At 47.9% G+C, this 22,685-nt stretch overlaps 1 pseudogene; it reads left to right on the top strand.

Moving 5' to 3' along the window:
* Nucleotides 1–879: 879 nt before the first annotated feature.
* LOC121583974 lies at nucleotides 880–22,672 on the top strand (annotated as a pseudogene).
* Nucleotides 22,673–22,685: the final 13 nt, after the last annotated feature.

Genomic DNA, 22,685 nt, shown 5'->3' with positions numbered 1-22,685 from the left:
TTTGTTTGATGTTATCTGTAATGAAAATTAGTGTCCCAATTAGTTTAATATTGATGCATACATTGTAACATTTGACTAAATACTGCCTCTATGTAGCTGTTGTAAGATTAAATATAGCCAACAGTGATAGGTGTCAAAAAGTTCATGGTTCAAAATTCAAAATTAATTTTCAGAGGACTCCAATTTTGATACGGTAAAGCTTGACAACATTCAGCTGTTTTCGTGATATGTATTATCTAACGCTTAAAATGTCTTTCATTTTTGCTTACTTAGCAGTTCTATCAACATTTAGCAACTAAGCTAGCAACATCAGAAAATCTGTTAGCTATATTTAAAAAGTAAAAAGTTGGATATTAAATTGTGTGGTCTGTTGCGCAGTCGAATTTTACAATATACAGCGTGTCCCACAAAATGTGTGTATATATATATAACTTTTTTGAAAACTCACAACCTAATTTAAGTTACATAAATTGCAATGAAAATCGGTGGTCAGCTAGCTAGAATGGTGTCTTTAGTCGCAAAATGTACCGTTATTGTCCAGTCCATTTAAATGTTGAGCTCGAGGTGATTTAGTCCTGGAATAACTTCACATGCGCATTTATGCCATAGGCCTAAACTACTGTTAGCTCATAAAAGGGATTGGATTGCGCTGTTCGGGGAATCTAATTTAGAAACAGGCTACATCATAATTTTAGAAAATACATTCAAATCGTTGAAAACATTTTAGGGGTTTTAGCCGTAGGCTATAGGAAAGACTAGCAGGAAGAAGTAGGCCTATATTGTACTGCAAGAGATTCAGAATCAGAATATAGAGAACTATACTTGTTGATTTCGGATTAACAGAAACTGTTAGGTTACATTCGGAGAGGAGGAACAGCCATGGAAGATTTCGGAATAGCCCTGGACAAAAATCCGCTGGAGTTGACCGTTGTGGACGTCTATGACATTGCCGCGGTCGTGGGTCAGGAGTTTGAATGCATTATCGATCAGTTTGGGTGCTAGGCTTTGCTGCGGCTGATGTCCAAAGTGGTCCGGGTTCTGGAAGTTCTGGAGGTGCTGGTCACACAAAACACACATAACCTAGAAACACAGGTCAAATCAACATATACAGAGACATTAAATATCATGTATGCGTGACATGAGATGAAAAAGCTCTCTGGTAAATATACTGTTGACTGTAAACGCTTTGTGGTTGCTATTTAAGACTGAATTCCTTTACCATTTAGATACAGTGGGGAGAACAAGTATTTGATACACTGCCGATTTTGCAGGTTTTCCTACTTACAATGCATGTAGAGGTCTGTAATTTTTATCATAGGTACACTTCAACTGTGAGAGACGGAATCTAAAACAAAAATCCAGAAAATCACATTGTATGATTTTTAAGTAATTAATTTGCATTTTATTGCATGACATAAGTATTTGATACATCAGAAAAGCAGAACTTAATATTTGGTACAGAAACCTTTGTTTGCAATTACAGAGATCATACGTTTCCTGTAGGTCTTGACCAGGTTTGCACACACTGCAGCAGGGATTTTGGCCCACTCCTCCATACAGACCTTCTCCAGATCCTTCAGGTTTCGGGGGCTGTCGCTGGGCAATACGGACTTTCAGCTCCCTCCAAAGTTTTTCTATTGGGTTCAGGTCTGGAGACTGGCTAGGCCACTCCAGGACCTTGAGATGCTTCTTACGGAGCCACTCCTTAGTTGCCCTGGCTGTGTGTTTCGGGTCGTTGTCATGCTGGAAAGCCCAGCCACGACCCATCTTCAATGCTCTTCCTGAGGGAAGGAGGTTGTTGGCCAAGATCTCGCGATACATGGCCCCATCCATCCTCCCCTCAATACGGTGCAGTCGTCCTGTCCCCTTTGCAGAAAAGCATCCCCAAAGAATGATGTTCCCACCTCCATGCTTCACGGTTGGGATGGTGTTCTTGGGGTTGTACTCATCCTTCTTCTTCCTCCAAACACGGCGAGTGGAGTTTAGACCAAAAAGCTATATTTTTGTCTCATCAGACCACATGACCTTCTCCCATTCCTCCTCTGGATCATCCAGATGGTCATTGGCAAACTTCAGACGGGCCTGGACATGCACTGGCTTGAGCAGGGGGACCTTGCGTGCGCTGCAGGATTTTAATCCATGACGGCGTAGTGCAGGGTTCTTCAATTCTGGTCCTGGAGGGCCGAAACACTTCTGTTTTTTATTTCTACCTGGTAGTTAATTGCACTCACCTGGTTTTCCCAGGTCTGAATTAGCCCCTGATTAGAAGGAGAGGATGAAAAACAGAGGTGTTTCGGCCCTCCAGGACCAGGATTGAAGAACCCTGGCGTAGTGTGTTACTAATGGTTTTCTTTGAGACTGTGGTCCCAGCTCTCTTCAGGTCATTGACCAGGTCCTGCCGTGTAGTTCTGGGCTGATCCCTCACCTTCCTCATGATCATTGATGCCCCACGAGGTGAGATCTTGCATGGCGCCCCCAGACCGAGGGTGATTGACCGTCATCTTGAACTTCTTCCATTTTCTAATAATTGCGCCAACAGTTGTTGCCTTCTCACCAAGCTACTTGCCTATTGTCCTGTAGCCCATCCCAGCCTTGTGCAGGTCTACAATTGTATCCCTGATGTCCTTACACAGCTCTCTGGTCTTGGCCATTGTGGAGAGGTTGGAGTCTGTTTGATTGAGTGTGTGGACAGGTGTCTTTTATACAGGTAACGAGTTCAAACAGGTGCAGTTAATACAGGTAAAGAGTCGAGAACAGGAGGGCTTCTTAAAGAAAAACTAACAGGTATGTGAGAGCCGGAATTCTTACTGGTTGGTAGGTGATCAAATACTTATGTCATGCAATAAAATGCAAATTAATTACTTAAAAATCATACAATGTGATTTTCTGGATTTTTGTTTTAGATTCCGTCTCTCACAGTTGAAGTGTACCTATGATAAAAATTACAGACCTCTACATGCTTTGTAATTAGGAAAACCTGCAAAATCGGCAGTGTATCAAATACTTGTTCTCCCCACTGTATAGTGTTACTGTCTATTGGTAATGCTCTGTATAAAGCTACATAACATTCTGAAGTATTTAAGTTCAGAAACATTATTTCAGCAGTATTAGTTCTATCTGTTACATTATCACAGTTGTTTTTTATTTACAACAGTATGTGCTGATACATGTTTGTGTTAAGCTGTATGTGTGTATCTCTTGGACAGGCGTGTCAGAGAGAGAGCGTCAGGTGATGAAGAAGCTAAAGGAGGTGGTAGACAAACAGAAGGATGAGATCCGGGATTAAGAACGAGGACCTGGAGGCTGTGAGGCTTGTCTCTTTCCTTCTAGTAGCATTCCACACACCCTGATCTACATAACTCCTCCCCCCTAGGCCTCCTACTGTCTGTAGCCTAATGCTCCAGCACATAGATGGTTCACACTCCCTGGGCTTTCTTTTGTTCACATGCCTGAGAACGACAACAACTTCCACCAACAATCTGGACCCCTCAGAGTGTTTCCATCAGTTCATTACGTGAGGCTTCACTCATTCTCTGACCATGATCCTTTTCAAGCCTTTTACTTCTTAGTTTCTGCCATATTGCTCTCATTTAGGCCATCTGTAGCTCAGTTGGTAGAGCATGGCGTTTGCAACGCCAGGGTTGTGGGTTCGATTTCCCACGGGGGGCCAGTATGAAAATGTATGCACTCACTAACTGTAAGTCGCTCTGGATAAGAGCGTCTGCTAAATGACTAAAATGTAAAATGTAAAATGTAAATGTAATTACAGTATCATTCATTACACAAAGTAGGATTAAATGGACTTCTTCCTCCCCTCATAGCTTCAGCTGCAGCAGCACCGTCTGATGAAGATCAACCTGGACCTGCGGCACAGGATCAGTGTGGTGGAGGCTCAGGGCAAGGCAGTGATCCAGCAGAAGGCTGAGCTCGAGGCTATGTCCCAGGCTCGCCAGCAGGAGCTTGGGGCCCTGCAGCAGGAGGTGGCCAGGCTGAAGGAGGAGCGTCAAGAGTGGGAGCTGTACAGGAAGGGGGCAGCCGAGAAGGAACCGCCCCCCTCAGAGTCTGTGATGACAGTGCCTACACCAATGCCGGCCAAGGCAACCACAGCGTCAACCCCCTCCCTGATCTAGTCTATTACATTTCCCTTTAACACGGCATTACGTATCCATAAGCTTTTCCTCATGGAGTTAAGTTTATATGCAAATTACATAGAGACAGGGTTGGAACTTCACTATTGACAAGAACATAATAATATTACTCCCACCCAAGGAGGGTAAGTCATTTTTGTAGATTTGGTTATTGAATATTGTTGCCACCCACCATAAATACATCTTTCTCAGTACTGAAAGTGACCATGCTATGTCCCAAATCCAGTCCTTGGTACCAGCATCAGCAGCCTCCATCGTGCACAATTATTTTTGGGCGGAATGCAGAGGTAACCATGAATTCCTGGGAGAGTGCTTTGAGTCAGAAGAGAGTCCTCCGCTTCTCCCCCTGTGTGATGAGGAGCAGGAGGAGGCGCCTGATGCCCTGGACCAGAAGGAGTCTGACAGGCCCCGCTTCACCCTCCAGGATCTACAAGACGTCCTGCAGGAAAGGAATGAACTCAAAGCCCAAGTGTTCATGCTGCGAGAGGAGCTAATCTATTACAAAAGGTTACATGATTGACATATGCTATGTGAGAAAACAAAGGGGGAATTTTTTAAAAATAAGACAATAACATGGAGATGAGGGACTAGGGATTAGGGACTACTAAGTGGTTCTACTAAGATAACATGGAATTGTTTTAAGATGGTCATACCATGGATCATTTAGCTATTGGATTTTGAATTTTACTACCCCTGTAGGTATATACTTATTTTTATTTTTTTGATAAAATATTGAATTTGACCTCTACTACTATAGCCCATAGAAACACATTGAATGGCACATTCATAAATGGCAAAACAGACAGTCAAAAAAAAATCCTAAAAAATAAGGTTTTGAGGTGTCTCCGTTTTGCTCTACGAACCCCACAAGCCCAACAGGACTCGTCTGAAGTCGGTACCGCCGATGTGCCAACTTCTGTCTGTAGCGTCCGAACCGTTTGGACTACAAACTAATATGACTATGACCCCTACAAGTGTCACGGGACTCATCTAGGAGAAATAAGAAAGCTCAGGAAATATTTTTGTTTTTTGGACACATATTTAACCCCTTTTTAAAACTAGCTCCATACTTCCATTCATTTTTTAAACTGGTACTGGGTTACCTTCAGATGAGTCCCGTGACACTTGTGGGGGTCGTAGTCATATTAGTTTGTAGTCCAAACGGTTTGGACGCTACAGACAGAAGTTGGCACATCGGCGGTACCGACTTACATTTACATGTACATTTACGTCATTTAGCAGACGCTCTTATCCAGAGCGACTTACAAATTGATGCATTCACCTTATAGCCAGTGGGATAACCACTTTACAATGTGTATTATTATTATATATATATTATTTTTTTGGGGGGTGGGGTGGGGTAAGGGGGGGGTAGAAGGATTACTTTATCCTATCCCAGGTATTCCTTAAAGAGGTGGGGTTTCAAGTGTCTCCGGAAGGTGGTGAGTGACTCCGCTGTCCTGGCGTCGTGAGGGAGCTTGTTCCACCATTGGGGTGCCAGAGCAGCGAACAGTTTTGACTGGGCTGAGCGGGAACTGTGCTTCCGCAGAGGTAGGGGGGCCAGCAGGCCAGAGGTGGATGAACGCAATGCCCTCGTTTGAGTGTAGGGACTGATCAGAGCCTGAAGGTACGGAGGTGCTTTTCCCCTCACAGCTCCGTAGGCAAGCACCATGGTCTTGTAGCAGATGCGAGCTTCAACTGGAAGCCAGTGGAGTGTGCGGAGGAGCGGGGTGACGTGAGAGAACTTGGGAAGGTTGAACACCAGACGGGCTGCGGCATTCTGGATGAGTTGTAGGGGTTTAATGGCACAGGCAGGGAGCCCAGCCAACAGCGAGTTGCAGTAATCCAGACGGGAGATGACAAGGCTCTTTGCACTCTGGGAGGAGGACACAATGGAATTGTCAACCATGATGGCGAGAATATGGAACGGGCAGTCCTTCCCCGGGAGGAAGAGCAGCTCCGTCTTGCCGAGGTTCAGCTTAAGGTGGTGATCCGTCATCCACACTGATATGTCTGCCAGACATGCAGAGATGCGATTCTCCACCTGGTTATCAGAAGGGGGAAAGGAGAAGATGAGTTGTGTGTCGTCTGCGTAGCAATGATAGGAGAGGCCATGTGAGGATATGACAGAGCCAAGTGACTTGGTGTATAGCGAGAATAGGAGAGGGCCTAGAACTGAGCCCTGGGGGACGCCAGTGGTGAGAGCACGTGGTGCGGAGACAGATTCTCGCCACGCCACTTGGTAGGAGCGACCGGTCAGGTAGGACGCAATCCAAGAGTGAGCCGCGCCGGAGATGCCCAACTCAGAGAGGGTGGAGAGGAGGATCTGATGGTTCACAGTATCAAAGGCAGCAGACAGGTCTAGAAGGACAAGAGCAGAGGAGAGAGAGTTAGCTTTAGCAGTGCGGAGAGCCTCTGTGACACAGAGAAGAGCAGTCTCAGTTGAATGACCAGTCTTGAAACCTGACTGGTTTGGATCAAGAAGGTCATTCTGAGATAGATAGCAAGAGAGTTGGCTAAAGACGGCACGCTCAAGAGTTTTGGAGAGAAAAGAAAGAAGGGATACTCGCCTGTAGTTGTTGACATCAGAGGGATCGAGTGTTGGTTTTTTGAGAAGGGGTGCAACTCTCGCTCTCTTGAAGACGGAAGGGGCATAGCCAGCGGTCGAGGATGAGTTGATGAGCGAGGTGAGGTAAGGGAGAAGGTCACCGGAGATGGTCTGGAGAAGAGAGGAGGGGATAGGGTCAAGCGGGCAGGTTGTTGAGCGGCCGGCCGGCCGTCACAAGTTGCAAGATTTCATCTGGAGAGAGAGGGGAGAAAGAAGTCAAAGCATAGGGTAGGGCAGTGTGAGCAGGACCAGCAGTGTCATTTGACTTAACAAACGAGGATCGGATGTCGTCAACCTTCTTTTCAAAATGGTTGACGAAGTCATCCACAGAGAGGGAGAAGGGGGGAGAAGATGGCAAAGATGGCAGATGCTTGGAATTTAGAGTGGTAGAAAGTGGCTTTAGCAGCAGAAACAGATGAAGAAAATGTAGAGAGGAGGGAGTGAAAAGATGCCAGGTCCGCAGGGAGTCTAGTTTTCCTCCATTTCCGCTCGGCTGCCCGGAGCCCTGTTCTGTGAGCTCGCAATGAGTCGTCAAGCCACGGAGCAGGAGGGGAGGACCGAGCCGGCCGGGAGGATAGGGGACATAGAGAGTCAAAGGATGCAGAAAGGGAGGAGAGGAGGGTTGAGGAAGCAGAATCAGGAGATTGGAGGGAGAAGGAATGAGCAGAGGGAAGAGATGATAGGATGGAAGAGGAGAGAGTAGCGGGAGAGAGAGAGCGAAGGTTGCGACGGCTCGTTACCATCTGAGTAGGGGCAGAGTGAGTAGTGTTGGAGGAGAGCGAGAGAGAAAAGGATACAAAGTAGTGGTCGGAGACATGGAGGGGAGTTGCAGTGAGATTAGTAGAAGAACAGCATCTAGTAAAGATGAGGTCAAGCGTATTGCCTGCCTTGTGAGTAGGGGGGGACGGTGAGAGGGTGAGGTCAAAAGAGGAGAGGAGTGGAAAGAAGGAGGCAGAGAGAAATGAGTCAAAAGTAGACGTAGGGAGGTTGAAGTCACCCAGAACTGTGAGGGGTGAGCCATCCTCAGGAAAGGAACTTATCAAGGCGTCAAGCTCATTGATGAACTCTCCAAGGGAACCTGGAGGGCGATAAATGACAAGGATGTTAAGCTTGAATGGGCTAGTGACTGTGACAGTCCCGTCGGGCTTGTGGGGTTCGTAGAGCAAAACGGAGAACACCATCGTGTCTGTGAGAGTCTCATCTTTCCATAGAGTATTTGTATTCCAAACCGTTCAGACACTACAGACATTTTCATGAGAAGACCAATTTTGGGGATGTCTCATGGTCTGACAAACACTGGTGTAGCTCGGCCACCTTCCACCACAGATGCGGAAGGCTGACATAGGCAGATGCGGTGGATTGAGAAGTAGCCCATAGATATACTACATTACCAAAAGTATGTGGACACCTGCTTGTGGAACATCCCATTCCAAAATCATGGGCATTAATATGGAGTTGGTCCCCTTTTTGCTGCTATAACAGCCTCCACTCTTCTGGGAAGGCTTTCCACTAGATGTTGGAACATTGCTGCGGGGACTTGCTTCCATTCAGCCACAAGAGCATTAGTGATGTTGGGCGATTAGGCCTGGCTCGCAGTTGGCGTTCCAATTCATCCCAAAGGTGTTCGATGGGGTTGAGGTCAGGGCTCTTTGCATGCCAGTCAAGTTCTTCCACACCGATTTCGACAAACCATTTTTGTATGAACCTCACTTTGTGCACGGGGGCATTGTCATGCTGAAACAGGAAAGGCCAGCCCCAAACTGTTGCCACAAAGTTGGAAGCACAGAATCATCTAGAATGTCATTGTATGCTGTAGCGTTAAGCTTTCCCTTCACTGGAACTATGGGGCTTAGCCCAAACCATTAAAAACAGCCACAGATCATTATTCCTCTTTCACCACCAAACTTTACAGTTGGCACTATGCATTGGCGCAGGTAGCGTTCTCCTGGCATCCGCCAAACCCAGATTCTGCCAGATGGTGAAGCGTGATTCATCACTCCAGAGAACGCGTTTCCACTGCTCCAGAGTCCAATGGCAGCGAGCTTTACACCACTTTTTTCATGAAGCTCCCGACGAACAGTTCTTGTGCTAACGTTGCTTCCAGAGGCAGTTTGGAACTATGTAGTAAGTGTTGCAACTGAGGACAGACGATTTTTACGCCCTACGTGCTTCAGCACTCGGCGGTCCTGTTCTGTGAGCTCGCAGCTGAACCGTTGTTGCTCTTAGACGTTTCCACTTCACAATAACAGCACTTACAGTTGACTGGGGCAGCTCTAGCAGGGCATAAATTTGACGAACTGACTTGTGTGAAAGGTGGCATCCTATGACGGTGCCACATTGAAAGTCACTGAGCTCTTCAGTAAGGCCATTCTACTGCCAATGTTTGTCTATGGAGATTACTTGGCTGTGTGCTCAATTTTATACACCTGTCAGCAACGGGTGTGGCTAAAATAGCCAAATCCACTAATTTTAAGGGATGTCCACATACTTTTGTATATATAGTGTATCTCTCGCTTAAACTGACGGATTTTGATGGGGATTTTTTTATTATGTTATTTAGATTGATGCACAGGTGCGTCAGTAGACTCTTAAGGATGTTTAATTATGTTATTGATATGTACTTAATAATGATGTCGTATCCCACTTCATCATTTGGATTTAGAAGATTTAGTTCATAATACAAACACTTGCTAGCCCCGTCTTCACTAAGTCCACACTATTTTAATGACTCCCTTCTCCTCCCTGCCTCAGCGAGGAGTTGGAGGATGAGATTAACAGCATCAACTGGGATCCACCCCATCAGTCAGAGCCTGCAACCGTTGAACAGCCTGACTCAGGGATCAAACACCTGGAAGTACTGAAACCCACCAGGTCTACGCCAAAGTTCCTCACTCTTCAGCCACCCCGCCCCATCTCTCTTGATGGGTATGCGCTCAGGCCACACACACATACAGGTAACTGCCAAAATAAAGGATCTTAATAGGGCGTTGGGCCACCACGAGCCGCCAGAACAGCTTCAATGCGCGTTGGCATAGATTCTACAAGTGTCTGAAATTCTATTGGAGGGATGTGATACCATTCTTCCACAAGAAATTCCATAATTTGATGTTTTGTTGATGGTGGTGGGAAACGCTGTCAAAGGCGCCGCTCCAGAATCTCCCATATGTGTTCAATTGGGTTGATATCTGGTGACACACACCCTTTAACCACCTATGCTCCTTTGAGACCCCTCTTTCACTGAGATCTCTTCTTCTACCAATGGTAGCCAAAATAATGGGCAACTGGGCATTTTTATATGAGACCCTAAGCATGGTGGGATGTTAATTGCTTAAAAACTCAGGAACCACACCTGTGTGGAAGTACCTCCTTTCAATATACTTTGTATCTCTAATTTACTCAAGTGTTTCCTTTATTTTGGCAGTTACCTGTATTTGTACAGCCTATAATTCCCACAATTTAAGACATTTTCAAACAATGTTGTCAATGTCATGCTTCCGGTCATAGTGCTTCAGGCTTGCAGTCAATAATTTTACCTAGATAATAGATCTGTATGTCACTAGCTACATTTCCATCCAATTGGCGAAAGATTTTCTTTCAAATATTCTAAAATATGCACAAAGAAAATATGCGCATTTTCCCAACAGTGGTGTGTCCATCAAACTGACTTGTTGCGGATTGTCAAGGGGTGCTGAAGGTGGGTGTGGTGCATGAATCAAGCGCAGAACGCAGAAGTTCAGTCCAAAAGACTTTAGTGCAATATTCACGTAGAAAACAAGCACAATAAGCCCGAAGGCGAAATAACGGCGCACTAACATGTGCGAAAAACCTCTCCAAAACACTGGAGGGAAGTACGTAGCTCCAACACAAAACAGAAGAGCAATCACACACAAAGACAACACACACAACGAGAACTAAATAGGACACTAACGAGGACTAACAAGACACAGGTGTACAACATCAAGACAAAACCAAACGAACATGAAACATAGATCGGTGGCAGCTAGTACTCCGGGGACGACGACCGCCGAAGCCTGCCCGAACCAGGAGGAGGAGCAGCCTCGGCCGAAACCGTGACAGTACCCCCCTTGACGCGCGGCTCCAGCCGTGCGCCGACCCCCGGCCTCGGGGACGACCAGGAGGATGCGGAGCAGGGCGCGCGGGATGGTCCCGGTGGAACTCCGACAGGAGAGATGGGTCTAGGATGTCCCTCCGCGGCACCCAGCACCGCTCCTCCGGGCCGTACCCCTCCCACTCCACGAGATACTGGAGACCCCCCCATCCGGCGTCTTGAGTCCAAGATGGACCGAACGGTGTACGCCGGAGCCCCCTCGATGTCCAGTGGGGCCGGAGGCGTCTCCCCTATCTCATTGTCCTGGAGTGGACCAGCTACCACCGGCCTGAGAAGAGACACATGGAACGAGGGGTTAATATTCTTATACTCAACAGGTAGATGTAACCTATAACACACCTCGTTCAATCTTCTCAGGACTTTAAAGGGCCCCTACAAACCGCCGACCCAGCTTCCGGCAGGGCAGGCGGAGGGGTAGGTTTCTGGTAGAGAGCCAGACTCGATCTCCGGGTGCGTACACCGGCCCCTCACTGCGGTGGAGATCGGCGCTCGCCTTGTGACGAAGGACGGCCCGCTGCAGGTGGACGTGGGCAGCGTTCCACGTCTCTTCCGAGCGCCTCATCCAATCATCCACCGCAGGGGCCTCGATCTGGCTCTGCTGCCAAGGTGCCAGAACCGGCTGGTAACCTAACACACATTGGAAGGGGGGTTAGGTTGGTAGAGGAGTGGCGGAGAGAGTTCTGGGCCATCTCGGCCCAGGGAATGTACCATGCCCACTCCTCCGGCCGGCCCTGGCAATACGACCTCAGAAACCTACCCACATCCTGGTTGACACGTTCTACCTGCCCGTTACTCTCCGGGTGGTACCCTGAGGTAAGGCTAACCGAGACCCCCAACCGCTCCATGAACGCTCTCCAAACACGGGAGGTAAACTGGGGGCCTCGATCAGACACTATATCCTCGGGTACCCCGTAATGCCGGAAGACGTGGGTAAATAGGGCCTCAGCGGTCTGTAGGGCAGTAGGAAGACCCGACATAGGGGAGAAGACGACAGGCCTTAGAGAACCGGTCCACAACGACCAGGATGGTGGTATTCCCCTGAGAGAGGGGAAGGTCTGTCACAAAATCCACCGAGAGGTGGGACCATGGTCGTTGTGGAACGGGCAGGGGTTGTAACTTACACCTGGGCAGATGTCGGGCGCCTTACACTGGGCGCACACCGAGCAGGAGGAGACATAAACCCTCACATCCCTAGCCAAAGTGGGCCACCAGTATTTAGTGCTAAGGCAATGCACTGTCCGGCCAATACCCGGATGTCCAGAGGAGGGTGACGTGTGAGCCCAGTAAATGAGTCGATCCCGAATCTCGAGCGGAACGTACTTCCGACCCTCAGGACACTGTGGAGGGCTGGGGTCGGTACGCAACGCCGCTCGATTTCGGCATCGACCTCCCACACCACCGGTGCCACAAGGCAAGACTCCGGTAGTATGGGAGTAGGCTCAACGGACCTCTCCTCCGTGTCATACCGCCGGGACAGCGCATCTGCCTTACCATTCTGGGACCCAGGGATGTACGTGATTTTAAATACGAACCTGGTGAGAAACATACTCCATCGAGCCTGGTGAGGGTTCAGTCTCCTCGCTGCCCGGATGTACTCCAGGTTCCGATGGTCAGTCAAAATGAGGAAAGGGTGTTGAGCCCCCTCAAGCCAATGCCTCCACACCTTAAGGGCTTGAACTACAGCTAACAGCTCCCTGTCCCCAACGTCATAGTTACGCTCCGCCGGGCTGAGCTTTTTTGAGTAAAAAGCACAGGGGCGGAGTTTAGGTGGCGTGCCGGACCGTTGAGAGAGAACGGCCCCTATACCAGCCTCAGACGCGTCTACCTCAACCTGAAAGGGTAATGCGGGATCCGGATGCGCCAGCACCTGAGCCGACGTAAACAGGTCCTTCAGTCTCCTAAAGGCCCTGTCCGCATCAGCTGACCACTGCAGGTGCACCGGACCCCCCTTTCAGAAGGGGACGTGATGGGAGCTGCCACCTGTCCAAAACCCCCGGATAAACCTCCGGTAGTAATTCGCAAAGCCCAAGAACTGCTGCACCTCTTTTACAGTGGTTGGAGTTTGCCAATTACGCACAGCGGACACACGATCCACCTCCATTCTCACCCCTGACGCGGACAACTGATAACCCAAAAAGGAGACCGACTCCTGGAAAAACAGACATTTCTCTGCCTTGACATATAGGTCGTGCTCCAACAGCCTCCTCAATACACGACGCACCAGGGTTATATGCTCGGCTCGGGTAGACGAGTACACCAGAATGTCATCAATGTACACGACCACCCCTTGTCCCTGCATATCCCGGAAAATGTCATCTACGAAGGATTGGAAGACTGATGGAGCATTCATCAACCCATATGGCATGACGAGATATTCGAAATGACCTGACGTGGTACTAAACGCTGTCTTCCATTCGTCGCCCTCCCTAATGCGCACCAAGTTATACGCGCTCCTGAGATCCAATTTTGTGAAAAACCGCTCTCCATGCAATGACTCTGTCATGGTCGCAATCAGAGGGAGTGGATAACTGTATTTCACAGTAATCTGATTGAGACCACGGTAATCAATGCACGGGCGCAACCCTCCATCTTCCTTCTTCACAAAAAATAAGCTTGAGGAGGCGGGAGAAGTGGAGGGCCGAATGTATCCCTGTCTCAAAGATTCGGCTATGTAAGTCTCCATAGCTTTTCTCTCCTCTTGAGACAAAGGATACACGTGGCTCCGTGGGAGCGCTGCTCCTGCCTGGAGATCAATCGCACAATCCCCCTGTCTATGAGGAGGCAACTGCGTCGCCCTAGTTTTACTAAACACGAGAGCTAAATCCCCATATTCAGGCGGAATGTGCAGTGCGGGCACTTGGTTTGGACTTTCCACCGAAGTCGCCCCCGCGGAAACACCCAGACATCTCCCCTCGCACTGAGCAGACCACCCATCGAGAGCCCTCTGTTGCCACGAAATAGCAGGGTTATGGGTGCTTAACCAGGGAATTCCCAGCACCACTGGGTACGCAGGAGAGTCGATCAGATACAGCTGTATAGCCTCTTCATGACCCCCCTGCGCACACATCCTAAGTGGTGCTGTGATCTCCCTAATCAACCCCGACCCCAACGGGCGGCTATCTAAGGCATGAACGGGAAAAGGTTTGTCAACAGGTAGGAGAGGGATCCCTAAATCTAAACAAAACTTCCGATCAACAAAATTCCCAGCTGCGCCTGAATCTACTAGCGCCTTATGCTGGGAATGAGGTGCAACCTGTGGAAAACACACAGGTATACAAAAGTGCGCAACAGAAAGCTCTGGGTAAGTGGGACGTCTACTCACCTGGGAGGCCCCCCAGTGCGTGGCCTGTTGTCTTCTCCCCAGGAGAACCCTCCCCAGCACCTGGCCGCAGTGTGCCCTCCACGACCGCACTTGGTGCAGGAGACAGGCCCCCTCGGGCTCCTCCTCCTCCTTTCTCTAGCGCCGGCACCCCGAGCTCCATAGGGCTCGGCTCGGAGGTGCCGGAGGGCGGAATGGACGGACCCCCTCGGGGACGTCCACGGGTGGCCAGCAGGGTGTCCAGACGGATGGACATATCGACCAACTGGTCGAAGGTGAGATGGGTATCCCTGCAGGCCAACTCACGTTGAACGTCCTCCCGTAGGCTACATCGAAAATGGTCGATGAGGGCCCGTTCATTCCACCCTGCGTCCGCCGCTAGAGTCCGGAACTCTAGAGCAAATGCCTGTGCGCTCCTCCTCCCCTGTCTCAGGTGGACTAGACGCTCCCCCGCCGCTTTGCCCTCAGGAGTATGGTCGAACACGGCCTTGAAGCGGTGGGAGAACTCGACGTAGGAGATGGTGTTGGCGTCCATCTTCCTCCACTCGGCGTTAGCCCACTCCAACGCCTTGCCCGTGAGACAGGAGATGAGGGCGGAAACGCTCTCGTGTCCCGAGGGCACCGGGTGTACAGTGGCCAGGTAGAGCTCCACCTGCAGGAGGAACCCCTGACACCCGGCAGCTGTTCCGTCATACGCCCTCGGGAGCGAGAGCCGAATCCCCCTGGGTTCCGGACCTGGGACTGGTGGACCGGCCGATGGGGTTGGCAGGGTAGGTGGAGGTGTGGGTACCCCGCTGGCCTCCCATCGGTGCAGGGTGTTGATGACGTCCTGTAGAGCGGTCCCCAGTTGTCGTATCTGGTCATCTTGGCCGCGAACATGCTCCTCGAGCAACTCAGGTGCAACTGCAGATCCTGCTGATTCCATTTTGGTGTGTGATTCTGTCAAGGGGTGCTGAAGGTGGGTGTGGTGCATGAATCAAGCGCAGAACGCAGAAGCTCAGTCCAAAAGACTTTAGTGCAATATTCACGTAGAAAACAAGCACAATAAGCCCGAAGGCGAAATAACGGCGCACACAGGCGTCAAACAAACGGTGCACTAACATGTGCGAAAAACCTCTCCAAAACACTGGAGGGAAGTACGTAGCTCCAACACAAAACAGAAGAGCAATCACACACAAAGACAACACACACAACGAGAACTAAATAGGACACTAACGAGGACTAACAAGACACAGGTGTACAACATCAAGACAAAACCAAACGAACATGAAACATAGATCGGTGGCAGCTAGTACTCCGGGGACGACGACCGCCGAAGCCTGCCCGAACCAGGAGGAGGAGCAGCCTCGGCCGAAACCGTGACACGGATAAAAATCAGTGTGTGATGACGTAGTGCACACAAAATATATATTTTTTGCTTATGTTTTCATGTACCGAATAAAAATCAAAAGTTCAATGTGTTTTCATCGCATTTTCAACTCTACCAATAGATTTCTCACAAAAACTGTTGCGTTAAATAGCAAATGTGCATACTCTGGTCTTGGCACATGTGCTCTAGCCAACAGTTTGCAGATACAGTGTGGGTAGGCTAGTCTACATGATGAGATTATTATGGATAAGAGCAAGAATATTTTTATTTGTCAAACGGCAGTCATGCAACAATCATCATGTCATCAGAATAAGACCCTCGATATTTATTGGAAAGGAGCATCAAGCTCATCACCACACACTTTCACCACCCTGTCAAGTTCATCATCTTATTTCATCTGTAGCCTAATAAACTGCATGGTTTCGTGGGAGGACAATACACCATATCATCGCGTGACCCCAAGTTTACTTCGATATGATGGTTATTATATCAATATTTGCGCATAAAAAGCGTTTCCACCGCCATTTCTTGCAATCATTAATCCTACCAACACAAACAGATCCCACTATGTCGAACGGAACGAACACATTTTCTGTCTGCATTTATACAATTGTACCGAAATGTCCTGTTTCCATCACAGCTGTCGTTGTTTAATTTGTTATACTGTATGACTTTACTCGTAGAAAAACTGTGAATGGAAACGTGCTTACTGACCAGTATGTTTGCGTGAGCACTAAAACAAATAATGACAACTTCGTTTCCACAATGCTTGTTTGGGGTGTTATAATTGTGGAAGAACCTGTAACAGGACGAAGGGATGATGTTTCAGCACCATTCTGTGAAATTTTTCAACTATCATAATCATTTCATGAAGGTAATTTAAAAAATAATTGTAAAGTTCATGAAGGGGAGACAAATTACCTCACTCCTGGCGCCGACGAAGATGGCGGCCTCACGACTAGCTCTTAGGAAACTTTGCAGTATTTTTTTTTTTTTATGTATGACTTTTTACATTATTAGCTCAGAAAGTGTTTTGTATCATTACATACAGCCGGGAAAAACTATTGGATATCAGAGCGGCGGTAACTCACCAGCATTACGACCAGGAATACGACTTTCCCGAAGCAGATCCTTTGTTTGCTCTCCCCAGGGCAATTGAACTGATTACAGCTGCTGACCCAAAACATCGCCGGCGGAGGAGAGGCACTCGGAGCGGCCTGCTGGTTTGACTTAGGAGGCGCGCACACCACCCACCGCTTCCAAGTATACTACTCGCTAATGTTCAGTCTTTGGATAACAAAGTCGACGAGCTCAGGGCAAGGATTTCTTTCCAGAGAGACATCAGGGCCTGTAATATACTTTGTTTCACGGAAACATGGCTCTCTGGGGATATTCTGTGGAAATCGTACCAGCCAGATGGGTTCTCAGTTCATCGCGCAGACAGAAATAAATATCTCTCCGGGAAGCAGAAGGGCGAAGGTGTGTGTTTCATGATTAAGGACTCATGGTGTAATTGTAGTAACATACAGGAACTCAAGTCCTTTTGTTCACCCGACCTAGAATACCTCATAATCAAATGCCGACCTTATTATTTCCCAAGATAATTTTCTTCGGTTATAGTCACGGCCGTGTATATCCCCCATCAAGCCGATACCACGACGGCCCTCAAAGAACTTCACTGGACTTTATGCAAACGGGAAACCACATATCCTGAGGCTGCATTTATTGTAGCCAGGGATTTTAACAAAGCAAATTTGAGGACTAGGCTGACTAAGTTCTATCAACATATCGACTGTTGTACTTGGGCTGCTAAAATCCTTGACCATTGCTATTTGAACTTCCGGGATGGTTATAAGGCCCTCCCCCGCCCTCCTTTCGGCATATCTGACCACGACTCCATTTTGCTCCTCCCTTCCTATAGGCAGTAACTCAAACAGGAAGTACCCGTGCTAAGGACTATTCAATGCTGGTCTGACCAGTCGGAATCCACGCTTCAAGATTGTTTTGATCACGCGGACTGGGATATGTTCCGGGTATCTTGCGAAAATAATTTTGAATAATACACTGAAACGGTGACTGAGTTTATCAGGATGTGTATAGGAGATGTTGTGCCCACTGTGACTATTAAAACCTACCCTAACCAGAAACCGTGGATAGATGGCAAAACTGAAAGAGCGAACCACCGCATTTAACCATGGCAAGGTGACTGGGAATATGGCAGAATACAAACAGTGTAGCTACTCCCTCCGCAAGGCAATTAAACTGGCAAAACATCAATATAGAGACAAAGTGGAGTCGCAATTCAACGGCTCAGACCTGAGACATATGTGGCAGGGTCTACAGACAATCACGGACTACAAAAGGAAAACCAGCCACGTCGCCGACACCGACGTCTCGCTTCCAGACAAGCTAAACACCTTCTTCGCCCGCTTTGAGGATAACACAGTGCCATTGACGCGGCCCACTACCAAGGACTGTGGGCTCTCCTTCTCCGTGGCTGACGTGAGTAAGACATTTAAGCATGTTAACCCCCGCAGGGCTGCCCTAGCATCCCTAGCCGCGTCCTCAGAGCATGCGCAGACCAGCTGGCTGGTGTGTTTACGGACATATTCAATCTCTCCCTATCCCAGTCTGCTGCCCCACATGCTTCAAGATGGCCACCATTGTTCCTGTACCCAAGAAAGCAAAGGTAACTGAACTAAATGACTATCGCCCCGTAGCACTCACCTCTGTCATCATGAAGTGCTTTGAGAGACTAGTCAAGAATCATATCACCTCTACCTTACCTGTCACCCTAGACCCACTTCAATTTGCTTACCACCCCAATAGATCCACAGACGATGCAATCGCCATTACACTACACACTGCCCTATCCCATCTGGACAAGAGGAATACCTATGTAAGAATTCTGTTCATTGACTATAGCTCAGCATTCAACACCATAGTACCCTCCAAGTTCATCATTAAGCTTGAGGCCCTGGGTCTGAACCCCGCCCTGTGCAACTGGGTCCTGGACTTCCTGACGGGCCGCCCCCAGGTGGTGAAGGTAGGAAACAACATCTCCACTTCGCTGATCCTCAACACTGGGGCCCCACAAGGGTGCGTGCTCAGCCCCCGCCTGTACTCCCTGTTCACCCATGACTGAATGGCCAAGCACGCCTCCAACTCAATCATAAAGTTTGCAGACGACACAACAGTAGTAGACTTGATTACCAACAATGACGAGACAGCCTACAGCGAGGAGGTGAGGGCTCTGGGAGTGTGGTGCCAGGAAAATAACCTCTTACTCAACGTCAACAAAACAAAGGAGATGATCATAGACTTCAGGAAACAGCAGAGGGTGCACCCCCCTATCCACGTCGACGGGACCGCAGTGGAGAAGGTGGAAAGCTTCAAGTTCCTTGGCTTACACATCACTGACAAACTTAAATGGTCCACCCACGCAGACAGTGTGGTGAAGAAGGCGCAACAGAGCCTCTTCAACCTCAGAAGGCTGAAGAAATTTGTCTTGGCACCTAAAATCCTCACAAACCTTTACAGATGCACAATTGAGAGCATCCTGTCGGGCTGTATCATCGCCTGGTACGGCAACTGCACCGCCCGCAACCGCAGGGCTCTCCAGAGGGTGGTGCGGTCTGCCGAACGCATTACCGGGGGCAAACTAACCGCCCTCCAGGACACCTACAGCACCCAATGTCACAGGAAGGCCAAAAAGATCATCAAGGACATCAACCACCCGAGCCACTGCCTGTTCACCCCGCTATCATCCAGAAGGCGAGGTCAGTACAGGTGCATCAAAGCTGGGACCGAGAGAATGAAAAACATATTCTATCTCAAGGCCATCAGACTGTTAAATAGCCATCACTAGCACATTAGAGGCTGCTGCTGCCTATTGAAATCACTGGCCACTTTAAGAAATTAACACTAATCACTTTGATAATGTTTACATATCTTGCATTACTCATCTCATATGTATATACTGCATTCTATAATATTCTACTGTATCTTAGTCCATGCCGCTGTCACGCCCTGGCTCTGGGACTCTGTTATGTTGAGCCAGGGTGTGTAGTTTCTATGTGTTTGTGTTCTAGGTTCTTTATCTAGCTCATGTGTTTCTGTGTTGGCCGGGGTGGTTCTCAATCAGAGGCAACGAGTGTCAGCTGTTGCTTGTTGTCTCTGATTGGGAACCATACTTAGGCAGCCTGTTTTCCACAGTGTTTTGTGGTATCTTGTTCCGTGTTGGTTTTGTGTTGTAAACCAAGGACGTCACGTATCGTTTTTTTTTTTTTTCGTGTGGGTGAATATAAATAAAAGTATGTTCGCATATCACGCTGCGCCTTGGTCCACTGTGTTTGACGAGCGTGACAGCCGCTCTGTCATTGCTTGTCCATATATGTATATATTCTTAAATTCCATTCCTTACTTAGATTTGTGTGTATTGGGTATATGTTGTGAAATTGTTAGATATTACTTCTTAAATATTACTGCACTGTCGGAGCTAGAAGCACAAGCATTTCGCTACACCCGAAATAACATCTGCTAAACACGTGTACAGTGGGGAGAACAAGTATTTGATACACTGCCGATTTTGCAGGTTTCCTACTTACAAAGCATGTAGAGGTCTGTAATTTGTATCATAGGTACACTTCAAATGTGAGAGACGGAATCTAAAACAAAAATCCAGAAAATCACATTGTATGATTTTTAAGTAATTAATTTGCATTTTATTGCATGACATAAGTATTTGATCACCTACCAACCAGTAAGAATTCTGGCTCTCACAGACCTGTTAGTTTTTCTTTAAGAAGCCCTCCTGTTCTCCACTCATTACCTGTATTAACTGCACCTGTTTGAACTTGTTACCTGTATAAAAGACACATGTCCACACACTCAATCAAACAGACTCCAACCTCTCCACAATGGCCAAGACCAGAGAGCTGTGTAAGGACATCAGGGATACAATTGTAGACCTGCACAAGGCTGGGATGGGCTACAGGACAATAGGCAAGTAGCTTGGTGAGAAGGCAACAACTGTTGGCGCAATTATTAGAAAATGGAAGAAGTTCAAGATGACGGTCAATCACCCTCGGTCTGGGGCGCCATGCAAGGTCTCACCTCGTGGGGCATCAATGATCATGAGGAAGGTGAGGGATCAGCCCAGAACTACACGGCAGGACCTGGTCAATGACCTGAAGAGAGCTGGGACCACAGTCTCAAAGAAAACCATTAGTAACACACTACGCCAGGGTTCTTCAATTCCGGTCCTGGAGGGCCGAAACACCTCTGTTTTTCATCCTCTCCTTCTAATCAGGGGCTAATTCAGACCGGGGACACCAGGTGAGTGCAATTAACTACCAGGTAGAAATAAAAAACAGAAGTGTTTCGGCCCTCCAGGACCAGAATTGAAGAACCCTGCATTACGCCGTCATGGATTAAAATCCTGCAGCGCACGCAAGGTCCCCCTGCTCAAGCCAGTGCATGTCCAGGCCCGTCTGAAGTTTGCCAATGACCATCTGGATGATCCAGAGGAGGAATGGGAGAAGGTCATGTGGTCTGATGAGACAAAAATATAGCTTTTTGGTCTAAACTCCACTCGCCGTGTTTGGAGGAAGAAGAAGGATGAGTACAACCCCAAGAACACCATCCCAACTGTGAAGCATGGAGGTGGGAACATCATTCTTTGGGGATGCTTTTCTGCAAAGGGGACAGGACGACTGCACCGTATTGAGGGGAGGATGGATGGGGCCATGTATCGCGAGATCTTGGCCAACAACCTCCTTCCCTCAGGAAGAGCATTGAAGATGGGTCGTGGCTGGGCTTTCCAGCATGACAACGACCCGAAACACACAGCCAGGGCAACTAAGGAGTGGCTCCGTAAGAAGCATCTCAAGGTCCTGGAGTGGCCTAGCCAGTCTCCAGACCTGAACCCAATAGAAAAACTTTGGAGGGAGCTGAAAGTCCGTATTGCCCAGCGACAGCCCCGAAACCTGAAGGATCTGGAGAAGGTCTGTATGGAGGAGTGGGCCAAAATCCCTGCTGCAGTGTGTGCAAACCTGGTCAAGACCTACAGGAAACGTATGATCTCTGTAATTGCAAACAAAGGTTTCTGTACCAAATATTAAGTTCTGCTTTTCTGATGTATCAAATACTTATGTCATGCAATAAAATGCAAATTAATTACTTAAAAATCATACAATGTGATTTTCTGGATTTTTGTTTTAGATTCCGTCTCTCACATTTGAAGTGTACCTATGATACAAATTACAGACCTCTACATGCTTTGTAAGTAGGAAAACCTGCAAAATCGGCAGTGTATCAAATACTTGTTCTCCCCACTGTATGTGACAAATAAAATTTGATTTGATTTGAAATGGTGACGGATGATAATGGTTATTTGAGTAGCTTACTTCGTCTTGGTGTGGCTCGCCTCGCTCGCCAACCTGAGTGCTGTAAAGAAGTCACATTGCACCACAACTCTCAATAGTAATTTCACCTATGTCTCCGTCTGTGCTTCTTTGGACAGGATATTCACTGTGGTAATGCGGATGATAGCAGCAGGGTTGATTGCAGACGATCCAACGTTACAGCCAATCAGAAGACTTATGTCCTTTGTATGAACTTTAACATGTATTTTCTCTAATTTTTTGATGCCATTGTTCTTGAGCCAAGCACCTCCACTGTGCAAAAGCACAGTACCTCATGTAATCTCAAATGCAATACTTCCTTGCATGATGTGTGGTGGGAGTATTCTTATTGGCTGATAATGTGTAGATCTTGAATCAGATCTTTAATCAGCTCATCATAATAAATGCCATGATCATTAATACTTTCAACTCCTTTGCCAATATACTAATCCAGAAACTCACTATTACTACCTCCATCTTCCATTAATTTTAGAAGGCCAAATATGCCACAAGCCACAAATCCACATGCATGTTGTCCTCCCCGGTGAACTCACTGTTCTCACTTCATGAACAATCTTAAGTGTAACCAAAGTATTGCTATTGATCTCAGTAGTAGTATTGGCATGGCTAGGACATTTGTTGGCAGGGTGTAACCTGAGTTCTTAATTTCTCTCATTGCACCTCTCCAGGTTTAGCATCTTCTCCGGA

This window comes from Coregonus clupeaformis, chromosome 16, assembly GCF_020615455.1.
Source record: "Coregonus clupeaformis isolate EN_2021a chromosome 16, ASM2061545v1, whole genome shotgun sequence".
NCBI lineage: Eukaryota > Metazoa > Chordata > Actinopteri > Salmoniformes > Salmonidae > Coregonus > Coregonus clupeaformis.
Note: the sequence above shows the minus strand (reverse complement) of the source record. Positions and strands in the feature narration are given on the sequence as shown.